At 38.0% G+C, this 22847-nt stretch overlaps 1 pseudogene; it reads right to left on the bottom strand.

Annotated features, from left to right (window-relative positions):
• Positions 1-8006, bottom strand: part of LOC136281979 (dynein axonemal heavy chain 8-like) — a 32948-nt pseudogene extending 24942 nt beyond the window's left edge.
• Positions 8007-22847: the final 14841 nt, after the last annotated feature.

Below are 22847 nucleotides of genomic sequence, written 5' to 3'. Positions count from 1 at the left end.
GATCATTTAGAAAAGGCTCTCAACGACAGCATTTGTAGACACTTCGTTGGGCCGATGTGAGTGGACTGGACTGCACTGAACTTCACTGAATCTGACTTGACAGGGGCCTTTTTCTGAATAGAGCTTTACTCTAATGGATGGCGCCGCACTGCCCTTGGTTGTACTTCTCTAGTCTCAGCTGGAATGTTTTGCGGTCGACATTGTGCACCAGATCGAAATACACTGCAATGTACCTCAGTTAGCGGGACTGGACTGGACTGGACAGCACTACACTGCATTGTTGCAGCTGGCTTATATTGACTTGGGTAGTTCCGGATGGAGATACGCTGCAATGTACTTGCATGGATGAGACTTGACTTGAGTAGCTGGGACTGGACTGGAGTGAGCGGGACAGGACTGCACTGGACTAGACAGTGATACACTTCACTGCACTGGATTGCTGTAGACTGTGCTTGACTTCACCAGACTGCATTACACTGCACTGTCTTGGATTGAACCAGAAATCACCATACAGGATAGCTTGCATAGCATTAAACTTGACTTGGAAGGGCTGTTCTGGGTTGCCTAGAATGCAATGGAGTTAATGGTGCTACACACTTGACTTGAATGCGAAAGACTGCTAACAAAGACTAATAATATACTAAGGATTTAGAAAAGACCGACTAGATCATAGTTTTTTTTAAGCTAGTGCTAGTCGCATATATTTAAGACAATTTGTGTCTCGAGCATATGAAATGCAACAATGGAAATCATGTAAGTTGTCCTTGAATTGTCCCCTGACTTAATACTTACACTTAATCGTCATGTGTTACCAGTCCCATGGGTTGCTTATTGGATAACTGGGCCTTGTTTAAAAGCATTTCCAACTGATGGTTTTTCTCCTCTGATAACAGAAAACTTTCAGAATACAAGAAAGGATATAAATATTAAACATGTCACCTTGGAAATTGTTAAAAATTGACACCAAAGCAAGGAGTCTGGAGGCCAACTCACAAATTCTGTAAAACAGAAAATTTCAGATAGTCCAGAACCGAGAATAATTCTTACAAATGCTTCTACGTTACCTTTGAGGTGTATGATGCCCTACCTCTTCACGAAGTGATCGGGAGTGAGTTACGAGGTCCTTTTGAAAAAAAAAAAAGAAAAGAAATCTAACAAAACTGGTTGCAATCAAAACACGCCGGCCCTACCTCTTTCTAGATGATCTGTAGAGCTTACGGATATTAAATTTTTCTCCAGCTGCTCCGCACAGGGTTTTCCTATTAGCGAACCAATCGATTTTACTCAGGTTAGTATCATAATACTACAATATTTCTTTACGTACCTACTCACTGATGCACACCTCCCGAAAAACCGCCTTATCTTGGGCTGCAAGAATTTTAAAATGTTTTAAGCTCCCAAATCCCTTTTTTATTCTTTCTGTCTAACTTGAGAAAACATTAACTACTATACTATAGTGTACAGTACCAATCTATGCTATACTATACTAAATTACACCCTACTGTATAGTACTCTGATGCACGTGTAATAATATCACTTTTTTGCAATGAAAACTATTATAAGATGTCACAATCGCGAATTTGAAGGTGATAAGAGCACTTGTTCTCTTTTCAAGTGAACACTTGTGAAGGGCTATGCTCTGTCACCCGTTCATGAGTGCTTTTTTCAGAGGAAGAAAATCTGCTTTGACTAGCTTTTCCATTTATCGTACCTGTGGCTATGTCCAAGCTTTGGATTCTTCTCGCAGCTGTCGCTGAGATTGTTCTTAAGATAATCTTCTAATGAAGCACTCCACTATTGCTCTACTGATATCCCAGCGTTACAAATTCAGCCACAAATCACTGGAGACCCTTTGATTGCTTGTGTCCTTCCAAAGATCTGCTGATTTCTCGGTGAAACTTGGGCTTGGGAGAAAAAATACCTGGAAAACTTTTAAAACGTCCCATTTCGTTTTAGTATTCTGCATTAAAAAATCATAAATGCATATAAACATTTTATATTTATCATTTTTTATTGGTTTATCAACTTATTTACATATTTTTTCATCTTCCTACTTATTCTTCATTTCTTTATCTTCTTAGGAATTTAGTTGAGAAATGATCACTGTTATTAGTAATTAAGATTATTTCATCACTTTATTTCAATTTTTTATTTATCAATTTTTTTGGTGTATTTTAAGGTAATGGGTATAGTCTTATGAAGCTATCATTTAGAAAAAGCTCTCCACGACAACATTTGTAGACACTCATTAGACTGCTGTAACTGGACCAGACTGCGCTGACTGGGAACTGAATGTGGCGTTTTCTGAATGGCACTTTACTCTAATGGACAGCACCGCACTGCTTTAGGTTGTACTTCACTTGACTCAGCCGGAGTGCATTGCGCTCGACATTGCGCTCCAGATTGAAATACACTGCACTGTACTTCAGTGGGTAGGCCTGGACTGGACTGGACAGGACAGCACTTCACGGAACTGGATTGTTGCAGTTGTCTTTTATAGACTTGGGGTGTTCCGGATGGAAATACATCGCAATGTACATGCGTGGATGGGACTGGACTGGAGTGAGCGGGACAAGACTGTACTGGACCAGAGAGCACTGAACTGGTATAGACTATGCTTGACTTCACCAGATTGCATTACACTGCACTGTCTCGGATGAACCGGAAATCTCCTTACAGCATAGTTTGCATAGCACTGGACTGGACTTGGAAAGACTTTTCTGGATTGCTTAGATTGCAATGGAGTCAATGGTACTACACTTGAATTGAATGCAAAAGACTGCTAATACAGACTGATAATATTCTAAGGATTTAGAAAAAATCTACTTAAACGTTTTCTTTTGAAGGTAATGCTAGTCACAGATATTTAAGACAATTTGTGTTTCGAGCATATGAAATGTAACAATGGAAATCGTGCAAGTTGTTCGTGAATTGTCCCTTGACTTAATACTTACACTTAATCGCTATCTGTGACCAGTCCCATGGGCTGTTGATTGGATAACTAGGCCATGTTTAAAAGTACTATCCATTGATTATCTTTCTCCTCTGGAGAGAGAAAAGTTTCAGAATACAAAAAGGGGTTAAATATTAAACATGTCACCTTGTAAATTATTAAACATTAGCATCAAAGCAATGAGTCGAGAAGCCGCCTCACAAATTCTATAAACAGAAAATTTAAGGTAGTCCAGAACCAAGAATAATTCTCACAAATTTTTCTATGTTACCTTTGAGGTGTCTGATGCCATACTTCGTTACAATATGATCTGGGGTGAGTTACGAGGTCTTCCTGGAAAAAAAAATAGAAATCTAACAAAACTTGTTGCAATGAAAACATATCAGCCTTACCCCTATTTACATAATATGTAGACCTTATAGATATCAAGTTTTTTTCTGCTCGGTTTAACGTATCAGGGTTTTCCTATCAGCGAACCAAACCATCTTACTTGGGTTAGTATCATAACATTATAACATTTCTTTACATACCTACTCAGTGATGCACAGTTCCCAAAAATGGGCTTATCTTGAGCTGCACTAATTTAAGATGTTTAAACCTCCTAAACCCGTTTTCTATTCTTTCTATTAGAGTTGAGAGAGTATTGACTCCTATTCTATACTATACTATAGTGCACAGTACCAAACTATGCTATACTACATTATACTGTACTATACCCTACTTTATAGTACTTAGAGTCACGTGTAATAATTTCACTTTTTTTGCCATAAAAACTGTTATACGATGACATTCCCGACTTTGGAAGCAATAACAAAACTTGTACTCTTTTCAACTTAAGACTGATGTAAGGGCTATACTCTATCACCCCTTCAGGGGTGCTTTTTTTTTTAGAGGACGACGATCTGCTTTGACTAGCTTTTGCTTTCATCACTCAGAAATTTCATTGTACCTGTGCTTGTATCCGAACTTCAGATTCTTCTTGTAGCTGGAGCTTAGCTTGTAGTTGTGATCATCTTCTCATGAATCACTCCAATACTGCTCTACTGATATCCCAGTGTTGATATTCAGCCACGAATTACTGGGTACCCTTTGGTTGGTTGTCTCCTTTGAAAGATCAGCTGATGTCTCGGTAAAACTACTGGAGTAAACGAGACTAGACTGGACTGGACCAGACAGCACTGCACTGGATTGCTATAGACTGCTTGACTTCACCAAACTGCATCACACCGCACTGTCTTGGATTGAGCTGGAAATCACCATACAGGATAGTTTGCATTGCATTGGACTTAACTTGGTAAGACTATTCTGGATTGCCTAGATTGCAATGGAGTTAATGGTACTACATTTGATTTGAACGCAAAAGACTGCTAATAAAGACTGATAATATACTAAGGGCTAAGAAAAGATCAACTAAATTTTTTTTTTAAATTAAAAAAAGGATTGAAATATTAAACATGTTACCTTGTAAATTGTTAAACATTGACATCAAAATAATGAGTCACGACGCCGCCTCACAAATTCTGTAAACAGAAATTTTCCGATAGTACAGAACCAAGAACAATTCTTACAAATGTTCCTATGTTACCTTTGAGGTGTCTGATGCCCTACTTCGTTATGTTGAGATCTGGAGTGGGTTACGAGGTTCTGCTAAAAAAAAAAAAAAAAAAAAAAGAAAGAAAGAAATCTTACAAAACTTATCGCAATCAAAACATACCGGCCTTACCTCTTTTTAGATGATCTGTAGAGCTAATGGATATTTAGTCTTTCTCCAACTGCTCGGTGCAACGCACGAGGGTTTTCCTATCAGCGAACCAACCCATTTAACTCAGGTTAGAATCATAACATTATAATATTTCTTTGCATACATACTCAGTGATGCACTGATCCTGAAAATGGACTTATCTTGAGCTGCACTAATTTTAAAATGTTTTCAATTTAAGTCTAATGTAAGGGCTATGCTCAATCACCCCTTCTGGAGTGCTTTTTTTTCAGAAGAAGAAAATCTGCTTTGATTAGCTTTTACCTCCATTACTCAGAAATTTTATTGTACTTGTGGTTATGTCCTACCTATGGCTTTTTCTCGCAGCTGTAGCTTAGCTTGTTGTAATGATCATCTTCTCGTCAAGCACTCCAATACTACTCTACTGATATCCCAGTGTTAAAAATTCAGCCACGAATCACTGGCGACCCTGTGGTTGCTTGTGCCCTTCCAAAGATTAGCTGATGGCTCGATAAAACTGGGTCTTAGGAGAAAAAAAATACCTGGAAACCTTTTTAAACGTTGCGATTGCTTTTAATACTCTGCACTAAAAACCATAAATACGTAAATAATACAATAATATCATAGTTAATAATTTTTTACTTATCTATCAATTTATTTACATATTTATTCATCTTCCTTCTTATTTATCATTTCTCAATCTTCTTAGGAATTTAGTTGAGAAATGATCACTGTTATTAGTTATCAAGAATTATTTCATCTCCTTATTTCATGTTTGTATTCATCAATTCTTTGGTGTATTTTTCAGTTATTAGGTATACCTTTATAAAGCTATCATTTAGAAAAACCTCTCCCCCACAGTATTTGTAGATATTTCATTGGGGTGATGTGACTGGACTGGACTGGACTGGACTGCATTTAACTAAATTAGACTTGAATGTGGCCTTTTCTGAAAGGCAGTTTACTCTAATGGACGGCACTGCACTTCCCTAGTTGTACTTCCGACTAAATCATAGCTTTTTTTGAAGCTAGTGCTGGTCGCATATATTTAAGACAATTTGCGTTTCCAGCATATGAAATGCAACAATGGAAACCGTGTAAGTTGCCTTGAATTGTCCCCTGACTTAATACTTACACATCATCACCAGTTCCATGAGCTGCTGATTGGATTAACTGAGGCCGTTAAAAAGCACTACCTATTGATAGTTTTTCTCCCCTGAAAACAAAAATGTTTCAGAATACAAAAAAAGGATTGAAATAGTATACATGTCACCTTGTAAATTATTAAACACTGATATCAAAGAAACGAGTCGGGAAGCCATCTCACAATTCTGTAAACAGAAAATTTCAGATATTCTTTAAAAAAAAAACCTAACAAAACTTGTTGCAATCAAAACATGCCGGCCTTACCTCTTATTAGATTGATCCGTAGAGCTTATGGATATCACACTTTAAGTTTTTCTCCGACGTCTCGATTCAACGCATCAGGGTCTTCCCATCAGCAAAGCAACCCATCTTACTCAGTTTAGTTTCATAATATTTCTTTACATACCTACTCAGTGATGCACAGCTCCCGAAAATGGACTTATCTTGAGCTGCAATAATTTAAAAACTTTTTAACTTCCCAAATCCCTTTCAAATTCTTTCTATTAAAATTGAGACTATATTATCTCCTATACTATGGTATACAATAATGCACATTACCAAACTATGCCATACTAAACTCTGCTATATCCCTAGTACATAGTACTTAGGCACATGTGTGATAATTTCACTTATTTTCAATAAAAACCATTGCAAGATGTCATATTCTCGAGTTTGGAAGCGATAAAAACATTTATTCTCCTTCGGATTTAAGACTGATGTAGTAGCTATGCTTTATCACCAATTCATAGACGTTTTTGTCCGAGGAAGACAATCTGCTTTGACTAGCTTTTACTTCCATTACTCAGAAAAGTTTTCGTACCTGTGATTGTCCGAGCTTTGGATTCTTCTCGAAGCTATGGCTTAGCTTGTTGTTATGATTATCTTCTCATGAAGCACTCCAGTACTGCTCTACTTACATTATAGTTTCACAAATTCAGCCACAAATCTCTAGCGACCCTGTGGTTGCTGGTGTCTTTTTAAAAGTCAGCTGATGTCCTGGGAAAACTAGGTCTTAGAGAAAAAATATCTCTTAAACATTTAAGACAACGTCACATTTTATTTTAATATTCAGCAAAAATCATAAATACATAAATATAATATTATATTTATTTATTCTTTCATTCACTTATCAATTTATTTACATATTTATTCATCTTCCTATCTATTCATCATTTCTTTATCTTCTTAAGTGTTTAATTAAGAAATAGTCACTTTTATTAGTTATTAAGATTTATTTTCTTTCTTTATTTTATTTTTTATTGATCAATTATTTTTTATTATTTAAGTTATACTTTAGGTATATTTTTATTAAGCTATATTTAGAAAAAGCTCTCTACTAGAGAGTATGTAGATGGTCTCTCATATTTATTTTCCTCCAACTGCTCGATTCGGCGAGTCAAGGTTTTCATATCAGCGAACAAACCCATGTTTAAAGCAGATTTTTATCCCAAAATTAGAGTTCTTTAATTACCATCTCGGTGAGAAAATGGGCTTATGTTGAGCCGCAGATATACGAAGTTCAAGGGAAAAAAGGTGAAAATTTTCGTTCAGTCCCCGAAAATCGACACAGCGAAGTTTTACAATCTCAAACCTTAAAGTCGCGTGAATAGTTTGCAGTTGAAAGTGGATGACTGTGGCTAAATTTAAGACAATGACCAAACCCTCCCAAAAATGGGCTAACATGCAGTTAACACCTAGATAACTTTTATTCCAGGGCTTTTTTTATTGGCAGATTGGGAAGTTATTGAACCAATTCAGTTTAGGCAATCTTTTCGTGAAGCACTCCAGTTCTGTTCTATCGATAATCCAGCTTTAAATTCAATACTATACTATACTGTACTATGAAGTACTTTTCTGGGAGAAAGACAGTCCGCTTCGCGTAGCCTTTGATCTATTACTCAGAAATTAAATGCATCTGTTATTATGTCCTAGCTTTTAGTTTCTTTTCGTTGTTTTGGCTCACCATGTTGTAATGGCTATCTTTTTATGAAGCAATGCAGTCCTTCTCTGATCCGAACTGAGCCACGAGGTCATGAAGAAAAGAAAAAATTTAAAAAAAATTTGTTGCAATCAAAACATGTCGGCCTTACCTCTTTCAGATGACCTGTAGTGCTGATCGACCACGACTTTCTCGTCCAACTGCTCTATGCAACGCATAAGGGTTTTCCTATCAGTGAACGAACCCATCTTACACCGGTTAGTATCACATTGTTATAATTCTTCACTTACCTTCTCAGTGATGCTAAGCCGCTGAAAATGAGCTCATCTTGAGCTGCAGAAAGTTAAAATGTCTCAAGCTTTTAAATCGAAAAAAAGACGCGCTCTTCTTCGAGATAACCTTAACTTAACTAGGGTTAGACACTAGACTAAACTATACTATACTTCAGTCGTGAATCACTAGACATTTAACGTACCTGTGGTTATGTCCTAACTTTGGATTCTCCTCGCTTTTGTAGCTCAGCTTGTTGTTGTGGCTATCTTTTCATGAAGCACTCCAGTCCTGTTCAACTGATACCCCAGCTTGAAATTCAATACTATATTAAACTATGTAGTGCTTTTGTAAGAGGAAGACAATCTGCTTCGACTGGCCTCTATTCCATTACTTAAAAATTTAACGTACCTGTGGTTATATCCTAGCCTTGGATTGTCCTCACTGTTGTAGCTCAGCTTGTTGTTATTGCAAGCTCTTCCTGATATACTCCAGTCCTGTTCTACTGATATAACAGCTTTAAGTTCAATTCTTTACTATACTATATTACGTAGTACTTTTCCAACAGGAAAACAATCTGCTTCGACTAGCCTTTAATCCATTACTCAGAAATTTAAGGTGCCTGTGGTTATGTCCTTGGTTTGGATTCTCCTCGCTGTTGTATCTCAGCTTGTGGTCATGGCTATTTTCTTATGAAGGACTCCAGTCCTACTCTGATCCGAACTGAGCCACGAGGTCCTAATTAAAAGAAAAAATCTAATAAAACTTGTTGTAATCAAAACCTGCCAGTCTTACCTCTTTCAGATGACCTGTAGTGCTGATCAACCATAATTTTTTTACCAACTGCTCTATGCAACGCCTCAGAGTTTCCTATCAGCCAACGCACTCATCTTACACAAGTTAGTATCACATTGCTTTAGTTCTTTACTTACCTTCTTAGTGATGGAAAGCCGCTGAAAACAAGCTTATCTTGAGCTGCAGAAAGTTAGAATGTCTAAAGATCTTAAATCGAAAAAAAGGCCTGCTTTTCTTTTATATTAATTCAGGCAAACTCGAGACAACCTTGACTCCTACACTAGACTATACCATACTTCCTTTAGTGAGACATTTAACATACCTGTGGTTAGGTCCTAGCCTTTGATTCTCCTCGCTGCTATAGCTCAGCTTGTTTTTATGTCTATCTTTTCACGAAGCACCCGAGTCCTGTTTTACTAATCTCCCAGCGTTACATTCAGTACCTTACTATAGTATACTATGTAGTACTTTTCAAAGAGGAAGACAATCCGCTTCGACTAGCCTTTAATCCACTACTAAGAAATGTAATGTACCCGTGCTTATGTCCTTGCCTTGGATTCTTCTTGCAGCTGTTACTTAGCTTGTTGTTATGATTATCCATTCCAGTCCTGCTCTACTGATATCTCAGTGTTTCAAACTCAGCCATAAATCACTAACGACCTTGCGAGTGCTTGTGTCTTTCCAAAGGTCAGCTGGTGTCTTGGTAAAACTAAGTCTTGTAAGAAAAAATACTTGCAAACCGTTAAGACAACGTGGTGCTATATTTTAATATTCTGAAAAACATTTTTAATACATTGACCATAAGATAAAATTGTATTCAGTTAATAACATAAGTATTTCTTAACTTATTTATATATCAATTTATTTACATATTTATTAATCTCCCTATTAATTCATAATTTCTTTAGTTATTCAAGAATTCATCAATGTTATGAGTTATTGAGATATATATTTTATTTCTTTATTTTATCTTTTATTGACTGTCAGTTATTCTTGTTTATTTTTAAGTTATCTGGTATACTTTTATTAAGGTATCATTAGAAAGACCTGTTTACCACGATGTCGTAAGGAGACGCTCTTAATTGTGTTGGTGTGACAACTGAAGACAATACTGGACTGAAATACACTTGTATGGGCTTAAATGTGAGCTTTTCCGAATAGCACTTCACTTGACTAGACGGGCTACAATGCATTTGGTTGTTCCTAACTTGACTGAGCAGGACTGCGTTGTGCTAGACTCAACGGCAGTTAGTTGTTCTCGACTGGATGAAACAGAAATGAGCCGAGGTGTTACGGATTGCACTGCTCTGAACTGCACTTCACTGTACTAGACTCGACTACTGTTGACTTGTATGGACCTGGGCTATCCTAGATTGAAATGTACTGAGGTGGAAGGGAATGAATAGAATTTGACGGAAACGAATAGATTTGAACGGGACGGGACTGGACTGGGCGGGACGGGACGGGAACAGACTCCACTTAATGGACTGGACCGGATTTAACTGGACTGGAGTACACATCAGCGGAGCGGACTGGAGTGGACTGAGCCGGACATCATTTCAGAAGACTGAACTGGACGGCACTGTACCTAACTGGACTGGACTGTCTTTGCCTGAGCTTGACTTCACCAGACTGCACTACACTCACTGCACTACCCTGGATTGAACTGGAAAGTACCATAGAAGACAGTCAGTTCACTGCACCTCGCTGGACTGATCTGCACCGAACTGCATTCCACGTTTCCAAATGAAACTGATAAAGACTGTACTGCACTGCATTGGACTAGACCACACAGGATAGCTTTGTACAGCGCTGGAAGCAAGTTAAAAGGATTATTCTGGATTGCCTAAACTGCCATGGAGTTGATGGCAATACATTAATCTACAGTTGACTTTTATGCAAAAGACTACTAATAAAGACGGATGATATACTGATGTTTTGAGAAACGATCAACTAAATAAAAATTATGTTACCACGCTAGGTTTAGTTTCATTTATTCAAGACAATTCATGTTTTTGAGCATACGAAATATGTAACAATGGATATCGTTTTAGTTGTCCTTGAATTGTCCCATAACTTAATACTTACAGTTAATTGTCATCTGTGACCTTTCTGACGGGCTTCTGATTAGGTCTTGTTTGAAAACACTAGTTTTTCTCCACTTAAAACAGGAAACTGTTTAGAGAAAAAAAGGTGTTGAAATATTAAACACGTCACATGGTGAGTAGTGAAACGTTGTCATTAAACCAATTAATCAGGAAAGCACTTAAAAAGTTCTGTTAACAGAAAATTTCAGATAGTCTAAAAGAAAGAATAATTCTTACAAATGATTACATATTACCTATGAAGCGCTCGATGTCCCACTTGTTTATGATGTGATCCCAAGGGAGCCACGAGGTCATGCTGAAAAAAAAACTTGTTGCAATCAAAACATGCCGGCCTTACCTCTTTCAGATGACCTGTAGTGCTGATCGACCATAACTTTTTCCTCCAACTGCTCTCTGCAACGCATCAGGGTTTTTTCTATCAGCCAACGAACCCATGTTACACAGGTTATTATCACAGTATTTTAACTCTTTCCCTACTTTCTCAGTAATAGAAAGCCGCTAAAAATTAGCTTCCCTTGAGCTGGAGAAAGCTGAAATGTCTCAAGGTCTTAAATCGAAAAAAAGGCTCGCTCTTCTTTTATATAAATTCTGGCAAGCTCGAGACAACCTTAACCCCTACACCGGACTAGACTATACCATACCGTACTCCCTTTCCTGAGACTTTTAACATACCTGTGGTTATGTCCTAGCCTCGGATTCTCCTCGCTGTTGTAGTTCAGCTTGTTGTTATGGCTATCTTTCCCTGAACCACTCCAGTCCTGTTTTACTGATATACCACCTTTAAATTCAATTCGTAAGTATATTACAGTAGGTGGTACTTTTTCTGTTTCGACTAGCCTTTAATCCATTACTCAGAAATTTAACATACCTGTGGTTATATCCTAGCTTTGGATTCTCCTCGCCGTTATAGCTCAGCTTGTGTTTATGGCTCTCTTTTTATGAAGCACTCCAGTCCTGCTCTGATCCCAACTGAGCCACAAGGTCGTGCTGAAAAGAAAAATCTGACAAAACTTGTTGCAATCAAAACCTGCCGGCCTTACTTCTTTCAGATGACCTATAGTGCTGATCGACCACAACTTTTTCCTACAACTGCTTTATGCAACGCATCAGGGTTTTACTATCAGCCAACGAACCTATTTACACAGGTTAGTATCACATTGTTATAATTCTTTATTTACCTTCTCAGTGATGAAAAGCCGCGTAAAATGAGCTTGTCTTGAGCTGCAGAAAGTTAAAATGTCTCAAGCCTTTAAATCGAAAAAAAAATCCGCTCTTTTCTTATATTAATTCTGGCAAACTCGGGACAATCTTAACTCCTAGATTACACTAGACTAGACGAGACTATACGATACTTCCTTTCCTGAGACATTTAACATACCTGTGGTTATGTCCTAGCCTTGGATTTTCCTCGGTATTGTAGCTCAGCTTGTTGTTATGGCTATCTTTTCATGAAGAAATCCAGTCCTGTTTTACTGATATCGCAGCTTTAAATTCAGTTCTTTACTATAGTATACTTTGTTGTACTTTTGTAAGACGAAGACAATCCGCTTCAACTCGCCTTTAATCCATTACTCAGAAATTTAACGTTGCTGTGGTTATGTCCTAGGTTTGGATTCTCCTCGCTGTTGTAGCACAACTTGTTGTAATGATGACCTATTCCAGTCCTGCTCTACTGATATCCCAGTGTTGCAAATTCAACCATGAATCACTAGTGACCCTGTGATTGTATCTGTCTTTCCAAAGGTCAGCTGGTGTCTTGGTAAAACTGAGTCTTGTGAAAAAAAATACTTGCAAACTTTTAAGACAACGTGGTGCTATATTTCAATATTCTGCAAAAATATTGTTAATACATTGACCATACGATAAAATTGTATTTATTTAACAACGTAACTATTTGTGAACTTATTAATATATCAATTTATTTACATATTTATTTATCTCCCTATTAATTTATCGTTTCTTAAGTTCTTAAAGAATTAATGTTTCAGTGATTGAGATATATTTTATTTCTTTGATTTATTGTTTACTGATTATCAATTATTCTTGTTTACTTTCAGGTATTAGGTATACTTTTATTAAGGTATCATTAAACACGACCTGTCTACGACAATGCCGTAAGTAGACGCTCTTGATTGTGTTGGTGTGTCAACTGAAAACAGAACTGTATGGGCTTCAATGTGGACTTTTCGGAATAGCACTTCACTTGACTGGACGGGCCGCAATGCACTTGGTTGTTCCTAGCTTGACTGAGCAGGACTGCGTTGTGCTAGACTCATCGGCAGTTAGTTGTTCTGGACTGAACGGGACGGGACAGGACGAGACTGGGCTGAGCTGTTACGGATTGCACTGCTCTGCACTGCACTTTGCTGTTGTTGACTTATATGGACCTGGGCTATGCTGGATATAAATGTACTTAGCTGGAAGGGAACGAATCGGAATTAGACTAGACGGGACTGGACTGGACTGAGCCGGAAAGCACTTCAGAAGACTGAACTGGACGGCACTGCACTTCACTGGACTGGACTGTCTAAGGCTGTGCTTGACTTCACCAGACTGCACTACACTACACTACCCTGGATTGAACTGGAAAGTACCATACCGGACAGTCACTGCACCTCGCTAGACTGATCTGCACCGAACTGCATTCCACGTTTCCAAATGAAACTGATAAAGACTGTACTGCACTGTACATGAATGTACTCCACTGAACTATACCTCACAGGATACCTTAGCACAGCACTGGAAGTAATTTAAAGGATTGCTCTGGATTACCTAAACTGCAATGGAGTAGATGGCAATACATTAATTTACACTTGACTTACATGCAAAAAGACTGCTAATAAAGACTGATAATATACTGTTGTTTTGAGAAAGGATCAACGAAATAAAAAATATGTTATGAAACTAGTTTCAGTTTCAATTATTTAAGACAATTCGTGTTCTGAGCATACGAAATATGTAACAATGGGTATCGTGTTAGTTTTCCTTTGTTTGTCCCATAATTGAATACTTACAGTAAATCGTCACCTGTGACCTTTCTGATGAGCTGCTGATTGGGCCTTTTCTGAAAACAGTAGTTTTTCTCCACTGAAAACAGAAAACTGTTAAGAGAAAAAAAGGTGTTGAAATATTAAACACGTCACACGTCATTAAACTAATTAATCAGGAAACCACCTAAAAAGTTCTGTAAGCAGAAAATTTCAGAGAGTCTAGAAAAAAGGATAATTCTTACAAATGATTACATATAACTTATGAAGCGCTCGATGTGCTACTTCGTTTTGAGGTGATTTGAAGTGAGCCACGAAGTCATGCTGAAAAGAAAAAGTCTAACAACTTGTTGCAATTAAAACATGCCGGCCCTACCTCTCTCAGATGACCTGTAGTTCTGAACGGCCATAACTTTCTCCTACAACTGCTTTATGCAACGCATCAGGGTTTTACTATCAGCCAACGAACCCATCTTACAAAGGTTAGTGTCACATTGTTATAATTCTTTACTTACCTTCTCAGTGATGCTAAGCCGCTGAAAATGAGCTTGTCTTGAGCTGCAGAAAGTTAAAATGTCTGAAACTCTTAAACTGAAAAAGGGCCCGCTCTTCTTTTATATGAATTCTGTCAGACTCGAGACAATTTTAACTCCTACACGATACTAATCTAGACTAAACTTCCTTTACCGAGACGTATAACATACCTGTGATTATGTCCTAGCTTTGGATTCTCCTTTCTGTTGTTTGCAACTCAGCCTGTTGTTATGGCTCTCTTTTCATGAAGCACTCCAGTCCTACTCTAATCCGAACTGAGCCACGATATCATGCTGAAAATCTAACAAAACTTGTTGCAATCAAAACATGCGGGCCTTACCTCTTTCAATTGACCTGTAATGCTGATCGACCATAACTTTTTCCTACAACAGCTTTAGGCAACGCATCAGGGTTTTCCTGTCAGTGAACGAACCCATCTTACACAGGTTAGTATCAAATTGTTATGATTATTTACTTACCTTCACAATGATGCATAGTCGCTGAAATGAGCTTATCGTGAGTTGCAGAAAGTTAAGTCTCAAGCTCTAAAATGGAAAAAAAGGCTCGCTCTTTGATATGAATTCTGGCAATCTCGAGACAACCTTAACTCCTACATTAGACTAGACTTTACTATGCTTCATTTACTTAGACGTTTAACATACCTGTGATTATGTCCTAGCTTTGGATTCTCCTCTCTGTTCTAGCTCAGCTTGTTGTTATGGCTCTCTTTTTACGAAGCACACCGGTCCTGCTCTGATCCGAACTGAGCCACGAGGTCATGCTGAAAATCTAACAAAACTTGTTGCAATCAAAACATGCGGGCCTTACCTCTTTCAATTGACCTGTAATGCTGATCGACCATAACTTTTTCCTACAACTGCTTCAGGCAACGCATCAGGGTTTTCCTATTAGCGAACGAACCCATCTTAAACAGGTTAGTATCAAATTGTTATGATTACTTACTTACCTTCACAATGATGCAAAGTCGCTGAAATGAGCTTCTGGTGAGTTGCAGAAAGTTAAAATGTCTCAAGCTCTAAAATGGAAAAAAAAGGCGCGCTCCTCTATTATACTAATTCTGGCAAACTTGAGACAACCTTAACTCCTACACTAGACTAGACTACACTTTCTTTATTGAGACATTTAACATACCTGTGGTTATGTCCTGGCTTTGGATTCTCCTCTCTGTTGCAGCTCAGCTTGTTGTTATAGCTATCTTTTCACGAAGCACTCCAGTCCTGTTCTACTGACATCCCAGCTTTAGATTCCAATATTTTACTATACTATACTATACTATACTATGAGCACTTTTTTAAGAGTTAGACAATCCGCTTCGATTAGCCTTTAAATTATTACTCAGAAATTAAACGTACCTGTGGTTATGTCCTAGCTTTGGATTTTCCTCGCTGTTGTAGCTCAGCTTGTTGTGATGACTATCTTCTAACGAAGCAATCTAGTCCTCCTCTACTGATATCCGTGCTTTAACCTCAATACTATACTACAATATGTAGTACTTTTTGTAAGAGGAATACAATCCGCTTCGAGTAGCCTTTAATCCATTACTCAGAAATTTAACGTACCTCTGGTTATGTCCTAGCCTTGGATTCTCCTCGCAGCTGGTTCTCAGCTTGTTGTTACGATTATCCATTCCAGTCCTGCTCTACTGATATCCCAGTGTTGCAAATTGAGCCATGAATCACTAGCGACCCTGTGATTGCCTTTGTCTTTCTAAAGGTCAGCTGATGTCTTGGTAAAACTTAGTCTTGTGAGAAAAGATACTTGCAAACCTCCAAGATAACGTGGTACTGTATTTTAATATTCTGCAAAAAGATTGTTAATACATTGACTATACGATAAAATTTTATTTATTTAACAACGTAAATATTTCTCAACCTATTTATATATCAATTTATTTTCATATTTATATATCTCCCTATTAATTCATCATTTCTTTAGTTCTTCAAGAATTAATCAATGTTATCAGTTATTGAGATATATTTATTTATTTATTTTATATTTTATTGATTATCAGTTATTTTTGTTTGTTTTTTAAGTTATTAGGTACACTTTTATTAAAAGTAAAGCCCAAGTGACCCAAGGTATCATTAAAGAAGACCTTTCTACGACAATGTAAGTAGACGCTCTTCCTTGTGTTGGTGTGACAACTGAAGATGGGCTTAAATGTGGGCTTTTCGGAATAGCACTTCACTTGACTGGACGGGCCGCAATGCACTTGGTTGTTCCTAGCTTGACTGAGCAGGACTGCGTTGTCCTAGACTCGAGGGCAATTAGTTGTTGTGGACTGAACGTATCGGGACAGGACGAGACTGGGCTGAGCTGTTACGGATTGCACTGCTCTGCACTTCACTTGACTGGACTAGACTCGACTGCTATTGACTTATATGGACCTGGGCTATGCTGGATTGAAATGTACTTAGCTGGAAGGGAGTGAATGGAATTGGATGGGAACGAACAGTATTGGACCACACGTCAGTGGAGTGGACTGGACTGGACTGGACTGAGCCGGACCACTTCAGAAGACTGAACTGGACTGGACTGTCGTAGTCTGAGCTTGACTTCACCATATTGCACTACGCTGCGCTACCCTGGATTGGACTGGAACGTACCATACAAAACAATCACTGTACCTCGCTAGACTGATCTGCACCGAACTGCAATCCACGTTTCCAAATGAAACTGATAAAGACTGTACTGCACTGTACATGAATGTACTCCACTGAACTAGACCACACAGGATAGCTTAGCACAGCATTGGAAGTAATTTAAAAGGATTGTTCTGGATTACCTAAACTGCAATGGAGTAGATGGCAATACATTAATGTACACTTGACTTGCATGCATAAAGAATGCTAATAAAGACTGATGATATACTGATGTTTTGAGAAAACATCAACGAAATAAATATTATATTATGAAGCTAGTTTCAGTTTCAATTTTTTAAGACAATTCGTGTTTTGAGCATATGAAATATGTAGAAATGGGTATCGAGTTAGTTTTTCTTAGTTTGTCCCATAATTGAATATTTACGGTTAATCGTCATCTGTGACCGTTCTGATGGGCTGCTGATTAGGGGTTTTTTTTGCACTGAAAACGGAAAACTGTTAAGAGAAAAAAAAGATGTTGAAATATTAAACACGTAACATTGTGAATAGTGAAACGTTGTCAGTAAACCAATTAATCAGGTAACCACCTAAATAGTTCTGTAAACAGCAAATTTCAGATAGTGTAGAAAAAAGGATAATTCTTACAAATGATTACATATTACCTGTGAAGCCCTCGATGTGCTTCTTGTTTATGACGTGATCCGAAGTGAGCCACGAGGTCATGCTGAGAAGAAAAAATCGAACAACTTGTTGCAATCAAAACATCCCGGCCTTACCTCTTTAAGATGACCTGTGGTGCTGATCGACCGCGTCTTTCTCCACCAAGTGCTCTATGCAACGGACCAGGGTTTTCCTATCAGCCAACAAACCCATCTTACACAGGTTAGTATCACATTGTTATAATTCTTAAATTACCTTCTCAGTGATGCAAAGCCGCTAAAAATGGGCTTCTCTAGCTGCAGAAAGTAAAACGATAGCTAGATAAACGATAAAACGCTCTTCTTTTATATTAATTCCGGCAAACTGGAGACGACGCTAGCTTCTACACTAGAGTAGACTAAAGTATACTATACATCCATTACTCAGAAATCTAACATACCTGTAGTTATGTCCAAGCTTTAGATTCTCCTCGTTGTTGTAGCTCAGCTTGTTGTTACGGCCATCTTTTCGTGAAGCACTCCAGCTCTGTTCTATCGATGATCCACCTTTATATTTAATACTATATTAAACTGTGTAGTATTTTTCTGAGAGAAAGACAATCTGGTTTGAGTAGTTTTTAATCCATTACTCAAAAATTACATGTACCTGTTATTATGTCTTAGCTTTTAGTCTCTTTTCGCTGTTGTAGCTCACTATGTTGTAATGGCTATCTTTTTATTCAGTCCTTCTCTGCTCCGAACTGAGCCACGAGGTCATGGAGAAAAGAAAAGATTTCAAAAAAATTTCTTGCGATCAAAACATGCCGGCCTTACCTCTTTCAGATGACCGGTAGTGCTGATCGACCACGACTTTTTCCTTCAACTGCTCTATGCAACGCATCAGGGTTTTCCTATCAGCCAACGAACCCATCTTACAAAGATTAGTATCGCAGTATTATAATTCTTTACCTACCTTCTCAGTGATGGAAAGCCGTTGAAAATGAGCTCATCTTGAGCTGCAGAAAGTTAAATTGTCTGAAGCTCTTAAATCGAGAAAAAGGCGCCCTCTTCTTTTATATTATATCTGGCAAACTCAAGACAACCTTATTTCTTACACTAGACTAGACTAGACTTCCTTTACTGAGACATTTAACATACCTATGGTTATTGTCCAAGCCTTGGATTCCTCTCGCTGTCGTAGCTCAGCTTTTTGTTATGGCTATCTTTTCATGAAGCGCTCCAATCCTGTTTTACTAATATCCTAGATTTACATTCAATTGTTTACTATACTATACTATGTAGTACTTTTCTACATCGACTAGCCTTTAATCCATTACTCAGAAATTAAATGCACCTGTGGCTATGTCCTAGGTTCGGATTCTTCTCGCGGTTGTAGCTTAGCTTGTGGTTGTGGCTATCTTTTAATGAAACACTCCAGTCCTGCTCTGATCCGAACTGAGCCACGCAGTCAGGGTGAAAAGGAAAAATCTAACAAAACTTGTTGCAATCAAAACCTGATGGCCCTACCTCATTCAGATGACCTGTAGTACTGATCGACCAAGATTTTTTCCTCCAACTGCTCTTTGCAACGCATCAGGGTTTTCCTATCAGCCAACGAACCCATCTTACACAGGTTAGTATCACATTGTTGTAATTCTCGTTGCAATCAAAACATGCCGGCCTTACCTCTTTCAGATGACCTGTAATGCTGAACGACCATAACTTTATATGATATCAGTCAACGAACCAATCTAACACAGGTTAGTATCACATTGTTATAATTCTTTACTTACCTTCTCGGTGATGCTAAGCCGCTGAAAATGAGCTTTTCTTGAGCCACAGAAAGTTAAAATGTCTAAAGCTAAAGCTTTTATATTAATTCAGGGAAACTCGAGACAACCTTGCCTCCTACGCTAGACTAGACTATACTTTACTTCCTTTACTGAGACATTTAACGTACCTGTGGTTATGTCCTAGTCTTTGATTATCCTTCCTGTTGTATCTCAGCTTGTTGTTATGGCTATATTTTCACTAAGCACTGCAGTCCTGTTTTACTAATCTCCCAGCCTTGGATTCAATACTTTACTATAGTATACTATGTAGTACTTTTCTAAGAGGAAGACAATCCACTTTGATTAGCCTTTAATCCACTACTAAGTAATGTAACGTACCTGTGCTTATGTCCTAGCTTTGGATTCTTCTTGCAGCTGTTGCTTAGCTTGTTGTTATGATTATCCATTCTAGTCCTGCTCTACTGATATCTCAGTGTTGCAAATTCAGCCATAAATCACTAACGACCTTCTGATGTCTTGTGTCTTTCCAAAAGGTCAGCTGGTGTCTTGGTAAAACTTAGTCTGGTGAGAAAAAATACTTACAAACCGTTAAGACAGCGTGGTGCTATATTTTAATGTTCTGCAAAAACATTTTAAATACATTGACCATACGATAAAATTGTATTCAGTTATTAACGTCAGTATTTCTTAACTTATTTATATATCAATTTATTTACATATTTATTCATCTTCCAACTAATTCATCATTTATTTAGTTCTTCAAGGATTAATCAATGTTTTCAGTGATTGAGATATATATTTTATTTCTTTATTTTATGTTTTATTGATTATCAGTTATTCTTGTTTACTTTTCAGTTATTAGGTATACTTTTATTTAAGGTATTATTAAAAAAGACCGGTCTACGACAATGCCGTAAGTAGACGCTCTTGATTGTGTTAGTGTCACAACTGAAGACAACACAGGACTGACACACTTGTAAGGGCTTCGATGTGGACTTTTCCGAATAGTACTTCACTTGACTGGACGGGCCGCAATGCACTTGGTTGTTCCTAACTTGACTGAGCAGCGCTGCGTTGTGCTGGACTCAACGGTAGTTAGTTGTTTTGGACGGGACGGACGGGACGGGACGGCAGAGCTGCTACGGATTGCACTGCTCTGCACTGCTGCACTGCACTTGACTGGACTAGACTCGACTTCTGTGTTGTTGGGACCTGGGCTATGCTGGATTTAAATGTTCTTAGCTGGTAGGGAATGAATTGGAATTGGACAGGACGGGCGCAGATTTCACTGAATGGACTGGACCGCACGTCAGTGGAGCGGACTGGACTGGACTGAGCCGGACCACTTCAGAAGACTGAACTGGACGGCACGGGACTTCACCGGACTGGACTACACTGCACTAGCCTGGATTGAACTGATAAGTACCATACAGGACACTCACTGTACCTCGCTAGACTGATCTGCACCGAACTGCATTCCACGTTTTGAAATGAAACTGATAAAGACTGTACTGCACTCTATTTAAATGTACTCCACTGGACTAGACCACACAGGATAGCTTAGCACAGCACTGGAAGTAAGTTAAAAGGACTGTTTTGGATTGCCTAAACTACAATGAAGTAGATGGCAGTACATAAATCTACACTTGACTTACATGTAAAAAGACTGCAAATAAAGACAGATAATATACTGATGTTTTGAGAAAACATCAACGAAATAAAGATTATATTATAAAGCTAGTTTCAGTTTCAATTATTCAAGACAATTCGTGTTTTGAGCATACGAAATATGTAACAATGGGTATCGTGTTAGTTTTCCTTAATTTGTCCCATAATTGAATACTTACAGTTAATCGTCATCTGTCATTAGGCCTCAATCGTCATGGGCTGATGATTAGGCCTTGTTTGAAAAAATTAGTTTTTCTCCACTTAAAACAGAAAACTGTTCAGAGAAAAAAAGATGTTGAAATATTAAACAAGTTACATTGTAAAACGTTGTCATTAAAACAATTAATCAATAAACCACCTAAAAAGTTCTGTAAACAGAAAATTTCAGATTGTATAGAAGAAAGAATAACTCTTACAAATTACCTATGAAGCGCTCGATGTGCTATTTGGTTTTGACGTGGTTTGAAGTGAGCCACGAGGTCATGCTGAAAAGAAAAAAATCTAACAACCTGTTGCAATCAGAACATGCCGGCTTTACCTCTTTCAGATGACCTGTAGTGCTGAACGACCAGAACTTTCTCCCACAACTACTTTATGCAACGCATCAGGGTTTTGCTGTCAGCCAACGCACCCATCTTACACAGGTTAGTATCACATTGCTATAATTCTTTACTTACCTTCTCAGTGATGTTCGGCCGCTGAAAATGAGGATTTCTTGAGCCACAGAAAGTTAAAATGTCTAAAGCTCTTAAACCGAAAAAAGGGCCCGCTGTTCTTTTATATTAATTCTGGCAAACTCGAGACAACCTTAACTCCTACACTAGACTAGACTAGACTTCCTTTACTGAGACATTTCACATACCTGTGGTTAGGTCCTAGCTTTGGAATTTCTTCGCTGTTGTAGCTCAGGTTGGAGTATCACGCATCAGGGTTTTGCTATCAGTGAAAGAACTCATCTTACTCAGGTTAGTATCAAATTGTTATGATTATTTACTTGCCTTCTCAGTGATGCGAAGGTTATGTCCTAGCTTTGAATTCTCCTCTCTGTTGTGGCTCAGCTTCTTGTTATGGCTCTCTTTTTATGAAGCACTCCAGTGCTGCACTGATCCGAACTGAGTTACGAAGTCATGCTGAAAAAAAAAAAAAAAAAAAAAATCTAACAAAACTTGTTGCAATGGAAACATGCCAGCCTTACCTCTTTCAGATGATCTGTAGTGCTGATTGACTATCACTTTTTCCTACAACTGCTTTAACAACGTTAACTCTTAGACTAGACTAGAATAGACTATATTATACTTCATTTACTGAGACATTTAGCATACCTGTGGTTATGTCCAAGCTTTGAATTCTCCTCTTTGTTGTCGCTCGGCTTCTTGTCATGGCTCTCTTTATATGAAGCACTGCAGTCCTTCTCTGATCCGAACTGAGCCACGAGGTCATGCTGAAGAAAAAAAAAATCTAACAAAACTTGTTGCAATGGAAACATGCCGGCCTTACCTCTTTCAGATGATCTGTAGTGCTGATTGACCATCACTTTTTCCTACAACTGCTTTAGGCAAAGCATTAGGGTTTTCCTTTCAGAGAACGAACTCATATTGCACAGGTTAGTATCAAATTGTTATGATTATTTACTTACCTTGTAAGTGATGCAAAGTCGCTGAAATGAGCTTAT

The sequence above is a fragment of the Pocillopora verrucosa genome, chromosome 6, assembly GCF_036669915.1.
Source record: "Pocillopora verrucosa isolate sample1 chromosome 6, ASM3666991v2, whole genome shotgun sequence".
Lineage (NCBI taxonomy): Eukaryota > Metazoa > Cnidaria > Anthozoa > Scleractinia > Pocilloporidae > Pocillopora > Pocillopora verrucosa.
The sequence above is the reverse complement of the archived record's forward strand: the minus strand, read 5'-3'. Positions and strand labels throughout refer to the sequence as shown.